This window comes from Branchiostoma lanceolatum, chromosome 5, assembly GCF_035083965.1.
Source record: "Branchiostoma lanceolatum isolate klBraLanc5 chromosome 5, klBraLanc5.hap2, whole genome shotgun sequence".
NCBI lineage: Eukaryota > Metazoa > Chordata > Leptocardii > Amphioxiformes > Branchiostomatidae > Branchiostoma > Branchiostoma lanceolatum.
The window spans coordinates 12,779,075-12,785,587 of NC_089726.1; the positions used below are offsets into that span (position 1 = coordinate 12,779,075).

Sequence of the window (6,513 nt, forward strand, 5' to 3'; positions counted from 1 at the left end):
TTATGTGACGGAGTAAAATGTTACTGTTACTTGTGATTGCAATTGCATACACATTTGAATGGTGTTTCCACCATTCGTACATTCGGTTTGATTTGAGCTGTCATCGGCGAGGTTAACACTTGTATTTTCTTTGATATACATGCAAAATCAGCCACTAAAAGTCGCACAATAAAATAAACAATAGTATAGACAATACATATTCGTATAGATCAAATGACGTGGACAACATGTGCACGTCAGCGTGTGAATTCTCTAAATCGTGTCAGCTTTTCTCTGGCTGTAACAGCGCAATCATTTGGCTGCACACGGCTCTGATGCTGGTCAGGCATCCCCTGTGGCCTTCCTCCCTCATGTTCTTGGCGACTGTAGAAGTAGATGGTTGATCAGTTCTGTGGAGAATTCGAACATAAATATTGATGATATTGTATCTTGGGACAAGGCAAATGTTTTGATGAACCTTCGTGGTCTGAGAGAGTTAAGTAAATTAATGTTAAAATTTCTACGGTTTAAAGAAAATACTATGATCTGATTTAGTACACCCATATGACACACTAACTTACTCTTCTTATATTATGTATGGCAAGCTGGAGGCAAAAATGTAATAATTCATGTCAAATAGGTTTCTATAGTTGATAATTGACCTTTCCAACGATGTTGTCACATGAGCCGTTTTAAAAATAATTTTAACAAAAGTCAAAATCTGATTAACAACAAACAATATAAGAAAATCTCTCCACCTTCCTGTACTTCCTATGACATCTTTCACCCCATGCCAGCCAGCTGTGAGGGATCAGACATCTGAAGCTGGTACACAGCTTGTATTTATTCCTACCAGTTTCCACCAAGGTCTGCTGCATGCTGTGACGGAAGGAAACATATATTAGGAATATCCAGTATAGTTGAGCAGGTATGAGCAGCTGGGAAATATAAAGCTATCATCTGACTGACGAATATGACGAATATGATCTGCAACATGATCTGCTACGATGGTATCGCTACCAATCATCATCCGAATTGTTCTAAATGGCATTTATCAAAAATTGGCCGCGGACAGAACAAAGAGACCTAAAAACTGGAGGTGGCGACCTCACTGCGACCTAAGATTTGACAGAACGCTCACTGAATTTCATTGATTATTATAAACGAGTAATTTTACGCCTTGTGTATTTTGTTGTCCTTTCAGTCAGATATCTACATTCTGCATGATATCCCAAGCATGAAGTCAATGATTACACAAATCCAACTTAGGTCGCAGCAAAGTCGCAGCGCGATCGCCGTCTAGTGGAATGGGGGCCTTAGTGCGATCGCCGTACGACTGTAAATACAGAATATAGTTTCTCAATTCTTAAAATTCAGCACCAGGTTGATTTGTATTCTTAACTCTGCTGCATGTTCAAAAACAGAAGAGCTTCAGCCAATCGTTTGCCAAAAAAGTAGGTTTCTGCTTACCCTGCTATTCATAGTTCCTCCAAGACCCAGTAACACCGCGAGCGTGTGAGGATTGTATTCTGCGGCGGTTTACCTTCGCGGTGTCGGCCCTGCCGCCCAGGTTCAGGTTCGTCGCTTGCTTCTGGGAGAGTGGGCCGTCTCTAGACCTGTCAAACATATTTATACGGACATCAACTTTTTTTTACATTTTGGGAGTGGTTACACAACTGAACTGACCAATCAGTTATATGATCTAGAGATGCAATGTTAATATTCAAAACAGTTTAAGACGAAACAACACTGAGGTCGAGGTCACGCCATGTAGTGAAAGTAGACTACATGTGACGTCAGCGACAAAATGAACAGTAAGGGTAACAAACAAGACATACGTACTCTTACTAGAAACTCTAGGCTCTACCAAAGTACAATTCGTTCTTATAGCAAGGTAGTATATAGATAGAAATGGAAAGGGTTCACACACCTTTTCTGTATCCATTCGCATCTTCGTTTTGATCAACACTGCTGCACCAGAAACCAGCCACCAAATAACCAAATTGAAAAGGGTTCTTTGTTCCCACTTCTCTGTGACCGTGTGCCTGTAATTGGCAGCCTGGCCCTGTTTCAAGGACAGTCTGCTGGCGGCGGCACATGGGAAGTTAACTGATACCTATTCTGTCTGGACATTTTTGGGTCAACAGTACAGGAGTCGGTGGCCTTGGAATGCACACGCCAATGTACTGCGTCAGGGTGTAACCGAAGAAATGCATGTTTATGTGTGTGTAATATCTTTATTTTCATGCTTAAAGATTATGACGTATACATGGCAAGAGTGACGGACCAAGGGTTACGGTAACGGATTAAGGTTTATGGTGACGGATTAAGGGCAAGGGTATCGGACTAAGGGCTATGGTGACAGATTAAGGGTTATGGTGACGGATTAAGTACTATGGTGACGGGATAAGGGCAAGGTTGAGGGATTAAAGGCTTTCCTGACAGATTAAAGATTGTTATGACGTATACAGGGCAAGACTGACGAATCAAGGGTTACAGTGACGTATCAAGGGTTATGGGGATGGATCATTGACTATTGTGATTGATTAAATGTATCGAATTAAGGGTTATGTTGTCGGATTAAGGGTTATGGTGACGGATTAAGGGTAAGGATGACAGATTAAGGGAAAGGGTGACGGATTATGGTCTCTGATGGTGGATTTAAGGACACGCTGATGGATAAAGGTTTGTGGTGATAGATAATGGGTTGTGGTGACGGATTAAGTGCTATGTTGAGGGGATTAAGGGCAACGCTAACGGATTAAAGACTTTCCTGACGGATTAAAGATTATCATGACGTATTAAGAGCAAGAGTGACGTATTTAGGGTTGTGGGAACGGATTAAGGATTATTGGGTCGCATTATTGGCTATGGTGACGGATTAACGGCAACGGTGAAGTATTTAAGACTTTCGTGACGGATTAAGGCTTATGGTGACGGAGTAAGGGCTAGGATGATGGATTAAGGGTTACAGTGATGGATTAATGATAAGGATGACGGATTAAGAGAAAGGGTTACGGATTAGGGTCTCCGATGGCGGATTAAAGGATACGCTTGACGGCTAAAGGTTTATGGTAACGGATTAAGGGAAAGAGTCATGGATTAAAGCCTATGGTGACGTATTAAGGGTTGTGGTGAAAGATTAAGTGCTATGTTGAGGGGATTAAGGGCAACGCTGACGGATTAAAGACTTTCCTGACGGATTAAAGATTATCATGACGTATTAAGGGCAAAAGTGACGTATTAAGGGTCGGATTACTGGCTATGGTGACGGATTAACGACAACAGTGAGGTATTTAAAACTTTCGTCACGGATTAAGGCTAATGGTGACGGAGTAAGGGCTACGGTGACGGATTAAGGGTTACAATGATGTATTAATGATAATGATGATGACGGATTAAGAGAAAGGGTGACAGAATATGGTCTGTGCTGTCGGATTAAGGGTCATGGCGACAGATTAAGAGTAAGGATGTTCATGTACCACCGGAAGAGTTCATTCTCCCAAGGGGGTGGCTTTTACAAAACAGTCCATTTCAAAACAGTCATTTCTTGCAAGGGGAGGGAGATGAAGTGAATTATGCTGTATTTCAACTACTTACTTAGAAATGTTACCTTTCCCCCACATAAGTTACACTAAAACGCAAACCTGTTAATATTTGCTGAAGCAGCTAATATTTATCTCTAGTTTTGATCTGAATCTTCCTTTTCTTTCTGACCGAGCACCATCTACCACATAATCTGCCGCATAATTAAATCGCATTATCCTGCACTCTGTGATACATCAGCGCCACCTAGCAGGTAATTGAAGGACTGTACATGTATATAACCGTAAGCTAATCTGATACGGCTACACTGGACACACCGCCTGCATATCCATGTCCGTTTTCAGAAAAGGAAATTATGCCAGCGAGTTACAACATCTTCTGACGCAGAACAACGGAACTCTTGAAAGAACAAGCATAGAAGTGTGCTTGCTCGTTACACTGTCTTCTGGAACAAGACAACCTACAGAACATCCAAGCAAATGTTGGTCAGGGGGTAAGATCGTTATATTTTCATTGTCATATCATTTCATGGCATATGTCCAGATGTTTATTTTATGAGCGGATGAACTGTCAAGTAAATAAAAGAGGCAAAGTTGTCATAGGAAGTCGGATAGGGTCTCCGAGCAGAGTTGGGATGAAAAATCGTCATGCTTTCTGAGTGACGGGCTGGCTTCTCTGACAGTCATTTACCCCATATTATTATATGAGCGGATGAACTGTCAGGTAAATAAAAAGGGCAAAGTTGTCATAGGAAGTCGGATAGGGTCTCCGAGCAGAGTTGGGATGAAAAATCGTCATGCTTTCTGAGTGACGGGCTGGCTTCTCTGACAGTCATTTACCCCATATGATAGATAAACAGTTGAGTAACACACCAAAGCTGTTAAGGGAAAATGTCCATGAATATCTTTAACCTACTCATTACATACAAGATATGACATAAACATGAATGTAGATGGCGCTTTACGGGCGGACATGATGCTGCAAGGGCTCCTCGCCCGGCGCCTACAAATCGATCCTTTTGATGACAACTAGTGTCTTAAAGGTCATTCTAGATGTATTGAAAGATGCCTGGACTTATTTGAGAAAATGTTCATGGGCTTTAAACCTAACTAGGGGAATATATTTACATTTTACAAGTTGGGATTGAATACCCTATCATAGCGTAATCTGCAATAACGACCGTCAAATTGCCAAATTTCCGTCTTTTCGGGAATCGAGATATTGCCAAAGGCTCGCAAAGGGGTTTGCATTTTGTAGGCTTAATTGACTTTGTTTTCGATAAGGCGAACATTTGAAATTAAGAAATAATATTTAAGACATTGATATTAATTCAAAGCTAGACTTAGTTTAGAAGTAGTTTTGTTGCACCAACTTCTGAAACAATGTAAATAAAACTATAACCTCCTGGTGAAGGAATTATGATAACCAGTTTAATCTTCACCTCTTGACATTTTGTGAGTACCACGGTTGTAACCGGAAGTGGCTGGCTTTCCACGCTGGATCACTAGTGCTGATATAGATTAATACTGACTTTGCTGCCTTTGTTGACTTCGATAACCTTTACAAATATATAGCTGTTCTTTCAACCCAACTGCTCCTCTGACTCTGATCAATTGATATATCCAGCCTTAGTTGTGTTACAGGGTACTCATGAACATAATTTATTATTTCATCTTATCTTTATTGTGTTCAAATGTAGTTCTTTTTATCAGACTCATTGTATAGAACTGTTGAGTAACCTGCCGTACATTGTATCTCTTACAATTGTTGTGCAATAAAGTTTGAAATCTATCCAAATCGCTCTTGATGACAGGACCACAAGTAAAAGAGACCGGATATGGAACTATTATAAACATTTGGGTGATATTGGGAAACTAATTTTCTTGCTTTCTAATGATTTGTTGATATGAAAAATACAGTTACAGCTTATCTTTCTGAAACATGATCTTTTTTATAGGTTACATATACAGTGTATATTGTTGACATATCGACATGTGGCAGGGACGAGAGATCCAAGATGTCCCCAGCTTGTTGACTTTAGCTTCCTGAGGAAGCTAGTGATATTCTATCATATAACCAACCAACCAACCAACCAACCAACCAACCAACTAATTAATCTATCAGGCTCGTCACATATTGTGTCAGACAACTTTTAAGGAAGAAACTCAAAGAACTTCATACCTTTCTTTGCGGAGGAGTAAGACTCAGAAGGTTTTACTTGTGGTTTATTGTAAACAACAGAATTTCGCCATTCATGTAGCAACAGCCAATTAATCGCACAAAATTACACAGACAGATCATAACACACATAGCGTTAGTTGTATTTCATGTAAGACACACTTATTTGATAAAAGCTACAATCTGTAAGTATAACGCCAACTTCAAATGGATAAACCATGATCAAACGTTGTACTCACTTTTGAACAGACTCAGTTAACAGATTCTGTCATATAACATAACATAACATAACATAACATTACACTAGAAAGGCAACATTTGCGAGCAAATACAGCATGTTTAGCCATACTCCTCGCCATGCAAAAAAAGGACTCTCCCAAAATAACAATGGACCATTCTAAAATACTTGCACTAAAAAAATGAATCACCCCAGTCCAAAATTGAGTCTTCCAGTAGCACCTCAACACAATATGGACCAGTCCACAACCATATCCACTAATTGATTAACAAATACACTTCTGCTAAAAAATGGACTTTTTCATAATCATTCCAGCTCAAAATTGAAAGAAATAATTAAAGAATCCTCCCCTTGCAAGAATGGGATATTCCGTGCCATTTCCATGTAAACCAGTCGAAAAATATCCGCTGAAAGTTACACTCTTGCGCATAATCAACCCAGTTCAAAATTGAATTAAAAAAGATCAACCCCAGGGAAGAATGAAGTTTTCCATAGTATACATATGAAGATTTGACAGGAGACGAAGGAAATGACCAAAAACAACATATTTGAGTCAATTCCAAGTCACCGAG

At 39.9% G+C, this 6,513-nt stretch overlaps 1 long non-coding RNA gene across 2 annotated transcripts; it reads right to left on the minus strand.

The window, feature by feature from the left end:
- LOC136435220 (uncharacterized) lies at nt 1–2,034 on the minus strand. 2 transcript variants are annotated; one of them, XR_010755818.1, is made up of 4 exons: nt 1,910–2,034; nt 1,523–1,595; nt 738–858; nt 1–389 (listed from the first exon to the last, which is right to left on the minus strand). It is a non-coding gene; the product is annotated as an uncharacterized lncRNA (long non-coding RNA). The 2 variants fall into 2 exon arrangements; XR_010755817.1 differs by having other exon boundaries at nt 1,450–1,595.
- Nucleotides 2,035–6,513: the final 4,479 nt, after the last annotated feature.